The sequence below is a fragment of the Saimiri boliviensis genome, chromosome 1 (assembly GCF_048565385.1).
Source record: "Saimiri boliviensis isolate mSaiBol1 chromosome 1, mSaiBol1.pri, whole genome shotgun sequence".
In the NCBI taxonomy this organism is placed as follows: domain Eukaryota; kingdom Metazoa; phylum Chordata; class Mammalia; order Primates; family Cebidae; genus Saimiri; species Saimiri boliviensis.
The window spans coordinates 283,799,392-283,814,197 of record NC_133449.1 but is presented as its reverse complement, the minus strand read 5'-3'; the positions used below and the strand labels follow the sequence as shown (position 1 = coordinate 283,814,197).

The 14,806-nt window shown below is 36.1% G+C and overlaps 1 long non-coding RNA gene across 1 annotated transcript in view; it reads left to right on the top strand.

Moving 5' to 3' along the window:
* Positions 1-3,981: 3,981 nt before the first annotated feature.
* The window catches only part of LOC141581472 (uncharacterized), a 162,956-nt gene continuing 152,131 nt past the window's right edge, over positions 3,982-14,806 (top strand). Inside the window, exon 1 of the long non-coding RNA XR_012514126.1 lies at positions 3,982-4,465. This is a non-coding gene — a long non-coding RNA (uncharacterized LOC141581472). The remainder of the gene's footprint in view (positions 4,466-14,806) is intronic.

Below are 14,806 nucleotides of genomic sequence, written 5' to 3'. Positions count from 1 at the left end.
CATACAGACAGCTCCATTTTCTAAGATCTAAGTCGAGTTTTACTCCCTTCACAAATTCTTCTCTGATTATACCCACATTGATCTTAAGGTATTAATTGTCTTTCTTACTTTACCTCTTAATTGTATATTCTTAAGTAGCTTGGAATACTCTTCCTTCTTTCCATTGCCTGACAAACACATACTTGTTATTCAGGACTCATGGAGAACATCACCTCCTCTTTGAAGTCATCCCCCACCACTCTCACCCAAGAGAGCAGGTATTCCCTTGACGCTGTTCCCATAGCATCACCTGTGTGGCAGAATATAGATGCATCCCTCCATTTGATAATGTACCTCTATCTACCGTTTCTCTCTTCCGTTGCAGAGTGAGTTCCTCTCCAGCAGGAGGTTGATCATGTTCAATTCTGTCTCACTATTACCTATCCCTGTCTGTAAAATTAAAGAAACTCAATATATATTTGTGCTTTTAAAATTCAACATATATTTGAGCTTAATAAATAAATGAACACAAAAGAATAAACAAATGAACATGTAAAGGAATGGATTATTGCAATTTATATGTATCAAGTAATGACAGATGCATATAAATTAGTTCATTATATGTATCAATACATCAAGCATGTGCATGAATTAATCACTGTGTATATCAATGTGGAAGCATCAAATTAATTACTCATACATATGAATTAAAGGTTATATACATATTTATTTATTGCTGAATCAGTAGAAAAAAATGAGAACATAAGATACATGAGCTCTTCTATTTAATGGAGGAAAGAGATTTTGTTTTATTCACATGTGACATATTTTAACAAAATGTTTTTTAGAAATACAATTTGCTCAATTTTAAGAAAGTTAGAATTTAGGGAAGAAAATAAGGAAGAAGTTACCTGGAGAACAAACACCAATAAACCCAGTGTTTTAGCCATAGCACTTGATGTATTTTCTTTACGTATTTTTTTCATGTAAAGAAGAAAATATAAGGATATAAGAATCAAAGTTTGTCAAGTGTGAGATCTGATTTATATTGTAATTCGCAGAAGTAGATATTCAATGTAGATATTGTCATGTTTATACTCTTGCATGCTATCATTAGAATGGTTGGATAATAATATAATAGAGGGTCACAGCTCAACCTATTGAAATCCACCAGCTGAAGATTGTAAAAACACAAATGAATGAAACAAAATGAGGTTTATTTTGCTTGCTGCTGCAAAGGAGAACACTCACTAGTGGACCCATGGAGGTTCCAGGAGGAGGATTTGAAGAAAGGCTTACAAAAGGATTTAGCCTCATCCAGGGTGATTCTAACAGGGCTTGAAGAGGAGGGGGCCATTTCTGACTCAGATGCTCTCAGAAAGCTGGGGCAATTTAGAGACTGGTTATATTGGCAATTACTCTCTAGAAGGTGGGAGGATCAAAACAACATTGTGTTATATTTGTAAATCAGCAGGCCACTAGGGTTAGAACAAAGAGAGGGCTGTTGAGTTATTTTGCGGCTGCGGAATGTGCTTGTTGCCGTCTTGTTTCAGTCATAGTCCCAAACACATCACTCTTAGGGCATCATTGACATTTAGTGCGTGTGTTTTTACAGCCTTCTCTTACTTCCCATTGCCAGGGCAAGTTTTCACTTTCTGAAACTACTTCTAATTGGATATTCAGTTTTTTTTTTTCATATTTTCAGTTTTGTGATGTAATGTCTTGAGCCCCATTGTAAATACAGTTTTCTTCTAAAAGATAGCATCTCAGAGATGGCTATTAGTGTCAAATATGTGGCCACTTTTCTTTGTTCTCCTTTATGGCCCTATTTTCCTGACAAATTGCCATGTGTCACTATTAACAGTAATATACGATATCGTACCCCCATCATTACTGTGAGTTGCACACTTTAGAAATGGATTATTTTAATAGGTAAAGATGGAATCTAATTTTTAACTTGAGTTTCTATAATTATTTGTGAGATTGATTTTCTTTTACCTCTGCGTTTATTCTTTTTGGAGTCTCTCTTTATGTTGTTTGTCAATTAGTCAGTTGGGACCTTGTGTTTCTTATTCAATCCATGTTAACTCTTCAAGTAATTAAAAATATTTCTACAGTCTAGTCAAAAACGTGTTTTTTCCATACTAAAATTTTACATAGTTCCATAGGTCCATTTTCTCCCCTTGTGCTTTCTACCACGCCTTTCTTATTTTCATACATCCTTCCAATGGCCCAAACTTGATTCTACTAAGTTTACCTGTTTAATCTATCTGAAATTATTTAGGAGTATGGTGAGAAATGCAACTTAAAAGTATTACTGTGAAATACATGATTATATTCAGTTTCTCAATAACTACCTTATTCATTTTCTTATACTGAGTAGCATCTTTGGACAGATGAATATATTTGTTGATGCTGAAAGCAAATATTGGCTGTTTTTGAAAATGGTGCTTCACTAGACAAAATATGCAGTAATTTCTTCAGGGCAGAAATGTCAACTATTGGCAGAAATCACAATGGATATTGTGAATAAGTGAAGGGATAAAGAAGAAAGAAAGAAATGATAATGAGCATGCAGTAAAATGTTATGACAATATATTTGTGCTGCATGATCTTCTATAAATTAAAATTTCAAAGTGAGTGCATTTAAAATTTCAAAACGAGATAATTGTGTTTTGCTTTAAGTTACTAAATTTGGGATGTTACTCAAGAATACTCTTGTATTTTTTTAACCATTTTCCCAAATAAATTTGGTTGGAAGTTTATTTGAGAAACAAAGGCTACTTCCTGAAAGAAAATGTGTCAGTCAATAATGTTTGAATCTGAATTTTTGTTGTATGTAATCTTGGTTTTAAGTCAGAGTGAGAAAATTCTATAAACGCAGTATAATCTTATAAATACCTATTGGAGGCTGGGTGTGCAGTGGCTCACACCTGTAATTCGAGCACTTTGAGGGGTAGAGGCGGGTGGATCACCTAAGTCGGGAGTTTGAGACCAGCTTGGCCAACCTAGTGAAACCCCCATCTCTACTAAAAATATAAAAAATTAGCCAGGCCTGGTGGTGGGCACCTGTTATCCCAGCTACTGGGGAGGCTGAGGAAGGAGAATCACTTGAACTCAGGAAGTGGAGGTTGCAGTGAGCCAAGATCATGCCACTGCACTCCTGGGTGACAGGAGCGAGACTCCATCTCAAAAAACAAACAAAAATACCTATTGGATGACAAAATCCATAGGTAAATGAGAATTTCTGAATGTTAATCTTTCAGTTCTACAGAATTTTCCAGATTGAATTATGAAATTAGGTGAATCTTAATAAAACACTCATAAAATAAATTCAAATATATTCCTTTGTTCAGGTATTGTGTACTAACTTTTATATCTGATTAGAGTTTTGAGGTAAGAAGGAAATGTACTCAATAATAAAATATATATTTTAAATGGCTGGTCTTTGAGTTTAAATAGTGTAATAATTCTCTGAGTATTGAGACTAGTAAATATTGAAACCAAATGCCGTGAACTATCTATACCAACACACATGTGTATTTTGTAAGTATAAATACGATTTCCTATATTAAACATATATAACTGTAAAAGCTACGATACTTTTAGAAATGTAAACAATTGCTTTTCTTCGTTGCATACTCAACCTCACTAGGACTCTCAGCTCTGAATATGACATGCTTTCTTCATGTATGGCAGTCTTACGGCATCAACCATGTCCTTCAGCCATTGTGTTACTCAGTGCTCTCCCTGTAATTATTTTCCAGAGTACTTCATAAAACGTTTTAATGCCACTATATGGAAACAGATATAAATTGATTTCATTTCCAAGGGCTTTTAAGAAATGTAGCTTTATTTTAGGTTGCAGCTAATTTTGAATTTTCTTTCAACAGAAGCTTAAAACATAGTTTTAGAAAGATGAGAGTTTCAATGTTGCAATCTAGGGAAAAATTGCAGTGTAACAGTGAAGGATTTTCGCTTTTTCTTTTTCTTTACTTTTTTTTTTTTTCTTTTTTTGGTCATGGGGAGTGGGGAAATGCAATCAACACTCCCTCTGCCATATGCTTCAACTTTCATGTCTGTTTTGCCATCATCTATTCCATGAATATTATGATTAATGAAACCTCACTAGAATTTCAAATATATTGAAAAGTGGCCAGTGCCAGCTCTTTGGAGGCTACGTTGAAAATAGAATAACAATAAAAACAGGGTGACTTAGGCTTTTGAAATCTTTGAAGAAACCATGACTATGATTTTTACTACTGCTGCAGAAGAGGACAACCCTGCACATTTCTGGCATTGTAAATGACAACACCGCAATGAAAGAAAGCTTGAATTTCTGCAAGTAGCTTTAGGATACAGGACTCCTGCTGAGCTCACCAGTTCCTTGCTCTACACAGCTGCTTTCTCAGCTGGGGTTTTGAAATTAGCACTGTGAGGAAAGACAGAAATGACCAGGATGCATCGTCCTCACTACGAGAAAAAGGTAATGTTTAATTAACGTGTCAGCCTTCTGATTTCCAACTTATTCCTGTATTTGTATGTTTTACTTGGGATCTTTTTTCGATGCTCTTGTTCCTTTTCATTGCATGGAATACAGTGCCTAACCAAAAATGTCTTTGTGCTTGTACTTATGCGAGAAGGATTCTGTACTTCTGGTTTCACTGAAATTAATGAGAGCAGCCTGCACATTTATACTCACAAGATATTAACATGGCCCGTGCTCACTTAGCTAAGCTTGTGTGTAATATAGTAAAAATGCCACAAGTGAGAGAGCCTGTTTTAAAAATATTTCAACAAATACAGCATCTGACTTGTTGAAAATTCATATATTTACTTTATCTGTTGCTGTAAAATTGTAACATGATGTGAACGATGAATTCTACTTTAAGGCTGGATTGAGTAGTAAGTAAAAAATTCGTCACTTTGAATAAATAATGCTTTAAATCTTCCAGGCATAAAAAATCATATTATCTCCATTTTAACTTGTTATAAATTGTACTTGGATTGCATAGATAAAAATTAATAAAAAACATGATTTTAAAGAATTCTATTCTCCGTAGCTTTATTTGGTTCTGCTTCTTAGAGAAAAACCCAGTGGGGTTCTTAGTAGTATCCTTTTCATCTCTTTGATAACAGAATTGACTCTTGAACAACACATGGGTTAGGGGCTCCAACCTTTATGTAGTTGAAAATCTGCATATAACTTTTTACTTCCCCAAAACTTAACTACTAATTGCCTACTGTTGAGTGGAAGCCCTACCAATAACATAAACAGTCAATTAGCACCTATTTTGTATGTGTTATGTACCACATCTTATAATAAAGCAAGCCAGAGAAAAGAAAATGCTAAGAAAATCATAAGGAAGAAAAAACATTTTTTACTGATTAGGTGGAAGAAGATAAGTATAAAGGTCTTCATCCTCCCATTGCCTTCACGTTGAGTAGGATGAGAAGGAGGAAGAGGAGGGGCTGGTCTTGTCTCAGGGTGCAGAGGTGAAAAAAAATCCATTTATAAGTGGACATTCACAGTTTGAATTTGTATTGTTTAAGGGCAACGGTAATTTATTTTACTAACCCAGAATGAGCTGCATAAAAATTGCTCCATGTTGTATGTATGTATGTATGTATATATGTATGTATGCATGCATGTGTAAGTGTATACTTTACTCCGACTTTGCTATTATGAATTACTTCTGTGATTTTCATTAGTTTTCTGGCTGGAAAGTTGAATACTTTAAAACTTGAATAATGTACTTAGGAATAAAGTTTAGAGGTTGGATGTTTATTGGAAACATGTCAACTTGGTTTTATTTTAGTGGTTTGAACGAAAATGTTGATTGCCAACACATCAGTAATCACTCAATATGAAAACTGGTCAGCAACTGATTTAATAAACGTTTATTATGTGTCAGGCTTTGGGCTTGGCAAGGATGACAGAAGATAAGTATGTGGCTCTCACTCTCAAGATCCTTCTAGTTTCACCCTTTGGCTCAATAAGCTGCTTTTTGAGGCAGGATCTGATGTTTAACTCTATTGCTGTGCAGCTTATGTTGCAGTGGGGTTCTGCAGAACTTACTGAATTCCGCCTCCAAGTAAAATAATATTTGCCTAGTAGGCAATTGGTCTTAACTGGATTAAGTTTTACCTACTCATGCTACAACTATTTATTGAATAAGTATGTTGTATCAAGGACTGTTGTAAACACTGCAGATATAGTAGAAATCAAGACAAACAGAACCTCCAACCTCATGGAGCTTACATCCTAGCAGGGACTGGGGAGGAGGAGGAGGTAGCATGCATTTTCACACTTTTTTATTTAGTAGGACAAGGAGGCAAAGGTGCCCTAGAAATTGAAGCTTCTGACTTGATACTAAGCAGTTAATATGGCCTGCTTGCTTTCTATATTGTATGGCACTGACCCAATGGAAAAGGAAGAGCTTCTACAATACTTGTAAGTAATTTCCTAATACTTGCAAATGATTTTAAAGTCAAACAGCAAAAAACTTGAAATAATATAATCCTTCCAAATTATGTATTAAGAATAGTATACAAAAAAACATTTACAATATTCATACAAGGTAGTGATTTTAAGTTTTGGGCATTCAGAAGTGGTTAAAATTTCTTAGTAATAGTTTACCTGGAGTTTTCCCTTGACAGACAGTTGGTAAAACTCACAGGTTCTTAATGCCTGCTAAAACTGCTGTCCACTCTCTGTGGGTCTGCTTAGGTTACTAGTGACAATAACATTTATACGTGGCTTATATTGCCTCTCTTTTCATTTTGAATAATTCATTTTTCCTGTTTTAAGATTGCAGTGGATTACATGTTTTCTATTTTCTTTCTTGATCTCTCATTTGGTTTCTTTCTTGATTTGTTTCTGTTTACTCTATTTTCACATAAGCATCTAATATTTTCAGCTCACACTAAAGTATTTTAAATCCATTTCTCCATTATCATTTCTGCCATAACAGTTGTAAAATCCTAAGTTATTCTTCTTTTTCTTTTTCTTTTCTTTTTTTTTTTGATAGAGACGGGTTTCACCATGTTGGCCAGGCTGGTCTTGAACTCCTGACCTTGTGATCCACCTGTCTTGGCCTCCCAAAGTGCTGGGATTACAGGCGTGAGCCACCACACCTGGCAGTAAAAAACTAAGTTCGTATGTCTTCAGTCTCTTTTGCAGTGAGAGCTGCCATGTGCTTTAGTTCTAGAAACTAAGATACGGCATGAACTTGCTAAGAGCTCTAGAAAGGATTTTGTATCTCCTTATGTAAGGGCATGTTATAAGGCATTACCTGATATAATCCCTGGCATGCCTCCTTCTCTCTTCTTTCTTGAAGTCAGACTGGAATGCTGAAAGCTACTGTAACCAGGAAGCAAACATGAGAAATCCCAAGAGAATTTCAGAAACTGTCAAACCATGGAACCAATGCTAGCTGCTTCCTTCAAGACTATTTGTTATGCCAGAAAAATTATCGAATATTTATTAAGTCACCCACTCTATATAGTGTTTCCTGTTATTTTCAGCTGGAAGCATTCCTAATGGATGATGTCATACACATAACATGCATAAACAATTGTTAGTAATTAATGAAAGTTGAGCATTAAGGTATAAATTAAAACATGACAATGAGGGCAAAACGCAATTTTTATCTTGTAGAAACTTATGGCAAACATTTCTTCTGTTAAGCCAATACAAATCAAAAGCTCTTCTGATATTAGTTGAAGGTCTGCAGCCAATCTGGACTGGTATGTTTCTGACTGATTCTTGGCATTTGTTTTCTCATATATAAAACAAGGGATCGCATTATTTCCCAGGTCTATTGCAGATGTAAATTTCCAAGTTTGTTAGGATAAAATGTATTTTAAATCCATGGACTTCTAACACTACCTGCCGAATGGTATTTTAACATTTGTTATCTATGGATACTTTGGATGTAAAAGAAGCTTTTGCACATTTCCTGTTTATGCTCAGGATTCTGTGCATACTACATTGAAGAAAAGCTATGAGTTTGAGCATTTTGATATGCCATTGTAAAATTTAATTTACTTAGCATTCTAAAAGTCTAACTTATTTATTTACCTACTGAACTTAGTATAAACAGAATACCTGGAAATACTTTTTTAGAAGAGTTTTTCCCAAGAAAATCCTGTACAACTTTAGTAATTTTTTTCCTTTTTATGAGCACACAATTCAGACAAAAATAATTCCATTAATACAGAGGTATGGCTGATGCACTAGGGTTTCCAGCCCTTTTATGATATGACTGCACCATTGTATGAAATTGCCAGAAAGAATAAACAGCATGAATTTCAGTCTATTATATGTTCCCATCTCTTTTTGCAATAGCAAGGGGTTATGCGTACTGACCAAGTGACAGTTGCTTCAACGAAGCTTTTTTTTTTTTTTTTTTTTTTTCTGGTCATGATATGTTGATGCTTAATTCGAACTTGTAATTTGGTTGATATTGGAAACTGAGATATGCAAAGAAGTCATCAATACTGGAACTAGAAATGGAGTAAAATATAAAAGAGAGAATTGATAGCAGCACAAAAACTTAAGACAAATTGATGAAAAGCCAAAAAGAAGAAAGAATGGTGTGTGTGTGTGTGTGTGTGTGTTTGTGTGTGTGTTTGTGTGTGTGTCGGCAGACATGTGGAGTAATTAGGCAGGGAGAATAAAAGTACATCAGTGTAGAAGTTGTGTCCTTTTTATGGAATGAGGAAATTATTTCTGGACAATTATCATTACTTCTTGTTTTCCAGAGTAATATGCAGTCCAATAGCTGGAGAGCCAATCTGGTACTTTAAAAAGAAAGATTCTTGCTTTCTTGAAACAGCATAGCATCTCAGGGTAGTGCTTGAGTACCACAAAAACAGAGATGCATGTTCTCTACATGCTGGAAGCAGTCATCCTGTTGCTAAGGAAACAGCCTCACTCAGCAAGGGTCACCTTTGGAAACAACTGCAAGACTTCAAAGCAGATTAATAGAGAAATACCAAAACCCTAACTTCCTAGCTAATATTGTCTTCTATTTTAAATATCCTTTTCAACAAAGGTTTGCTTATGTGATTTCTTTTTAGTGGGCAGTAGCAAGGCAAAATTGAATATGTAGTAAGTTGAGCCCAGTGTCTTTCAAGTTCTGGCTCTTGGAGATCTGTGGCTTTTGCTAGACGCTTTGAGTGTGGGATTGTGCAGGAACAGCAGGATGGAGACGGACTGACATCAGGTTTACAAAGAGACTCTGAATTTATGACTTCGTTTGAGGGAAAGGTTCCACTCATTAAAAAATGTAGAGTCTTTACTCATACAAGCATGTGTCATTACTCATTTGTCCACATTAGTGAGATTTTCTAATTTGGGAAAAGTCTTGTCATATCTTAGTTTTATGCATATTTTTTGTATTACTGAAGCAGATTTCATCCATGCATCCATTTATTCATTCATTTGTGACCTATCTTTGATTTCCTACTGTTTCAGGTACTCTGGGGATAAGAAGTGAATAGAACATATTTAAGGTCTGGGGGACTCAATCTGAAGAAAGCAGATATGGAAACAAAATAGTGGAATTACTTGCAGAGGGGACACAAAGAGATGCTTATAATTTTGTCATGGGGAGGTGAGGGAAGGCATTTGGGGAAAGAAAATGCCCGATCTTATCCTTGAAGGATGGATTAGAATTGAACAGGGAATCTGGTCCTAGAAGTCCCAAGACAGAGATAACAGCAAATACTAAGTGCAGAGATGTGAGGAAGAGATTTCACTGGGCTTCTGTTGATGAAGTTTAAGATATATTACGAAATGTGTTCGGACAAGAGACCAGAAAAGGAAAATGGGACTGGATCATAAAAGCTCTTACTTAATATAAAAATAAGTATATACTTTACTGCTAGTTTTTCATTTTTTTTTTTAAGTTTAATGTTACAATAAATAGAGCCCATCTTGGTAGTATTCCTCCCTTACCCCTTTGACAATATAAAATTTGTTACAAATGCCTAAATGCTTTCAGATGGCTTAAAAAACTGGAATTTCAGTGGCTATTTATCATCTAAAGCAAGAACTGTAAAATTTAATGATACATTCTTGCTATTAATACTCATTAAAATATTTGATTTCTTCAAAGATGAATGATGGATTTTTATAACTGAGATTAGGACAATTTCTACTTCCAAGATACCTAGTAAAATTAAGTTGTTGGTCTCAACCATTTCTTGAAATTATATACCTTTTTATTGGTAGAAAATTCAAGTGACAAATACAGATAACTGTTCTGTCTCCTAAAGTGTTATGAGCCACACTGAAGTGTACCCGGTTAACTCCTCCTTTATAAAGGACAAGAATGAAACTTGTGTACAAGAATATGCGGCGGGCACCCATGTTTGGGAGCTAGAGCTTGTTGGCATCATCTAAGTTAGCCACCTGTTCTAGCCTGCATTTGCTGAATAAATTAGATGCTCTGGGGAGAGTGTATGCAGCTGACTGGGTTGCCTTGTTACCAAGGTAACCGTTTTTCTTCTGCTCTATGACTCTGAAAGGTTTCATAACTCATTAGTGCTCCTCTGGGCATCAACATGACAAAATTCCTTTCTTTTTCTTTTCTTTGTTAAGTTCCTGGTCACGATGATGAGATTAGTGACAACTAATAAGTACTCTTACCATATTTGCTTACTCATATAGAATCTTTTCCAAATGTATGAAAAACTTAGGTCTAAACCTTAAAGGCACAAATGCGACAATTCGATGGAGGGATGTGCACAATAATGAATAAAAAGTGGAAAATATTTTCAATCGCAGATGTTTTCAGAAATCGAAAACATTTTCAAAGCGGAGTTTATCTAAGGCAAAATATGTAAAAACATCGATTCTCTAAGACAGTGGATGAAAACTTGTTTTTATGGTTATTCCAGCTGTTATTTCAGGCCTTTTTACTCAGTCTGATATAGCACAAGAAAGAACAGAATTTAGCAAAGCTGTTATCAGATCCATAAAACCAGAAATTCAGGGGCTAAGTGATCATTTTCAGAATGCCACAGGGCCCAAGGAGTCGTGGAGGGATGGCCAAGCCGACACGATGGAGCACCATCAGAAATCCATGCAAGTTTTTAATCCCCAGGTGAGATTTAGACCCCAGGATATTTGTTTTCTTCTATTTTGTGATCCATGTTTGTTGTCTTTCCTCTTCTCCTTTATATGTTGTCTTTTTTTTTTAGACAGAGTCTCAGTCTGTCACCAGGTGCCAGGCTGGGGTGCAGTGGCACAATCTCGGCTCACTGCAACCTCCGCCTCCTGGGTTCAGGCAATTCTCCTGCCTCAGCCTCCTGAGTAGCTGGGACTACAGGCACACTCCACCACGCACAGCTAATTTTTGTATTTTTAGTAGAGACAGGGTTTCACCATGTTGGCCAGGATGATCTCAATCTCTTGACCTTGTGATCTGCCCACCTCGGCCTCCCAAAGTGCTGGTATTATAGGCTTGAGCCACTGCACCCGGCCATATGTTGTCTTTTTTGATTTCACATCTTCATGCATTAGAAGAAATCAGGAAGCCTCCCACGCTGGTGAATTTCTTAAATAGTTACCTTATGCTAGGAATTCTACTTGTTATCTCACTTGCTTCATTTCTTATATCAACCTGATGAGGTGGATATCATTTACCTCATTTTACAAGTGAGAAGACTGAGGTTGAAGGGGTAGCAGAGCTGGTGTTTAGATTGAGTTGTAGCTTGTGCCAAAGCCGTATTTTCCCACTATGCTGTGGTATCTCTAAAGTTCTGTAATAATGATGTATATCCTTTCAGAACATTTGAGTATTAGAAAGAAAAGAAAACAGATGATATTTTGAAACGTTAAAATTAAGCCTCTCAGAGGGCTCTTGTTCTACAGGAAGAATGCAACTCTAAGGCTTTGCCAAATTCACTGTAGTGCTGAAGCTTTTGTACAGATTTACTATGGGGAATAGCTTTATCATACATGGCAATTTCTTTGACACTGCTTTTTATTATCCTTCTATAAGTACTAGAGAAACTGACTGAAATTGAACCTTAAACTCCCATTTTGTACCAATCTTACTTGTTGTTTGCAATTTGAAGAATAACATCCTGCTGATATCCACTGCAGGACGGCTAGGACCTCTGTTAGAGATTAAGCTCACGTTTTGATTGTAGACAAAACTTAGTGCAATTAGATTTACCCTAACTTCTTATTTTCTACTGATTTTACAACCTGAGATTTCAAAGATGGAATTGATATTTTCAAATAAATAGTGCATTGATAGATATAGGGACATTTTAAGCTATGACCACACCATGAATAGACAGTTTCTAAAGAGGAGTACAGTTAGCAGTGTCCAATAAAGCAGTGCAAATATTTTTCATGGTGTGAAGGCAGGGGATTATGTTTTTTTTTTTTTGTTGTTAAGTCCATTGTGATTGATCCCTGCTGTAGTTAAAGATTAACACTTCGCTAGACATCATAAACATGCAGGAGGAGCACAAAGATGTCATTCTCCTGGAATGCAGGGATTTGACAAAAAAAGGAAACACATACTTGTATTTGCTACAAGCATGATGCGTTTGCCTTTATCCTCTCCTATTTCCAGAATCAATGTAATGTCTGAAAGTCTCTCAGAAGAATATGGCAATTATTTGCAATCTGAAAAATAATGTTATGCAAAAGCATTCTATTTGCATTTTGAGAAACACCTTTATTTTTATTATTTACTTCTGCCATTCTCTTCAACATTTACCTCGATTAGATTAAAATACTACTTTTGTGCTTCATATAGTGTTCTGATGCCCTGGTTTATTCAGTGTGCTTTCAGCCACTATTTATGGTCTCCCTTGTATGAGGTACTCTGCTAAGTGCTTGGCACCCAGAGATGAACATGCAGTCTCTCTGTACCGTGAGCTCAGCTTTGTGTGGGAGACCTACAAGACAGTCAGTGGTCTAGGTAGGTTGAGTCCTGTCAAAGAGCACAATGCACTTGTGGGTTGAAGGATCTATTAGAAAGCATTTTCAACAGAGAGATTCTTCTAGCATCTATTCGAACTCAGTTTCAATCATCCTCAGTGCTTTGTACGACAGACCATTGTCCCTATCACTTGCCCAAACATGCCCTGCCCTCAGATAATGGCACTCCTCCTGGATGCCTGCTCAACTCTGTTGAGTATTTCTGCAAAACCTATGATTGATTTGCATGATGACCACCAGAGGCCACAGCACCAACCAGGAGGGCAGCCAGTGTACAGGCATGAAGTCTGCGGGCACTTCCCACCAACATTGGAAAGCCACATATTGTTCAGGCCAGGATTTATTCTGTCGTTGTTTTAAATCTAAATGTTAAGGACTTCTCTGTTTTCACAGAAATCATATTAAACATATTGATCTCCAACTTGATTTGTTCTCAAATAATTTGAAGACCTTTTGTTGTACTCAGGTCGCAAAGGGTATTTGGTGGTGGATCTTGGACCATCCAAACAGATCCTCCAGAGGGAAGCAATCAAGGCTGTTCTGGGGAGGCCAGAGCAGCAAATCATTAAATATTTCCGTGATGGACTCTAAACTATTTCCATGATGCCTCTTGCCTCTGGTTGTCCCTGCTCTACTTTATACATTCCTAACAGGGAGAATTTTTATCTAGCTTGGGTCACATGTCTCTACACTAGACTGAGCCAACCGTGACCAAGGAGACTGGTAGAAGTGACCACTGGAAGAGTCTCTATGAGCTTTCCAGCCCCCCGACCTTGTGTTCTGCAATTACACCGGCCTTTCCGTCATTTCCTTGAAAGGAGCCAATTTCTAAATAAAAGCAACTTGCCAGCATTGACTTTCAATTTATCGTCTCAAGTTTGAACTACTAGGCAAGACCTCTTTTTTGAACTTTATTTCTTCTTGCTTTATGTTATCAGGATCACTCTTTTTTTGGTGCGTATATATTACATATATACACACACACACACATATACATATTTTTGTGTATCTATATATGTATATATACACACACATATATATAGTGATCCTGATAACATGAAGGATATATGTATAAAATATATATAAATAGAGACAGGATCTCACTCTCACTATATTACCCAGCTTGGTTTTGAACTCAGGAGCTCAAGCAATCCTCCTGCCTATTTGTATATCTATTTATATATATATTTATAAATATATATTTTCTACCTATTTATAAATATTTATATATTATGTATAATATATATATGAATATATTATATATAATATGTATCTATTTTGTTATATATTTGTAAATAGAGACAGATCTCACTCTCACTATGTTGCTCAGCCTGGTTTTGAACTCTTGAGCTCAAGCAATCCTCCTTCCTTGGCTTCTCAAAGCACTGGGATTACAGGCAGGAGCTATCAAGCACAGCTCCAGGACCACCATTAACTTCTATCATTTTTTTTCTTTATGAGTAATATGTTTGGCCATAAACTTCCATTTGGCTTCACTGATCTTGATTTTACTCGAAAATGATTCCTGTCCTCCACATGATTACATGCCCTCCAGCTTCCTATATAGTGACTCTCCTACTACGGAATTGTCTTCTGTGTGAGGAATTCTTAGCTAATCTTCCATTGGCTCTGGAGTGGGTCTTTACTAAGCTGAATCTTGACAGCAGAAGGATGAACAAATGAATGGAGGCAAAAGGAAGTACAAGCCTTTTAGGAGACGTAGGAGTGCAGTCTATGTGTGGATGTAAGGATAGCTGAGCCTGGAAAGGTAAGAACAGGCCATGAAGAATTTGAAAGCAAGGAAAATCTCATGAAGAATTTTAAACAGAGGCATGATGTGATTAGATATGCATATCA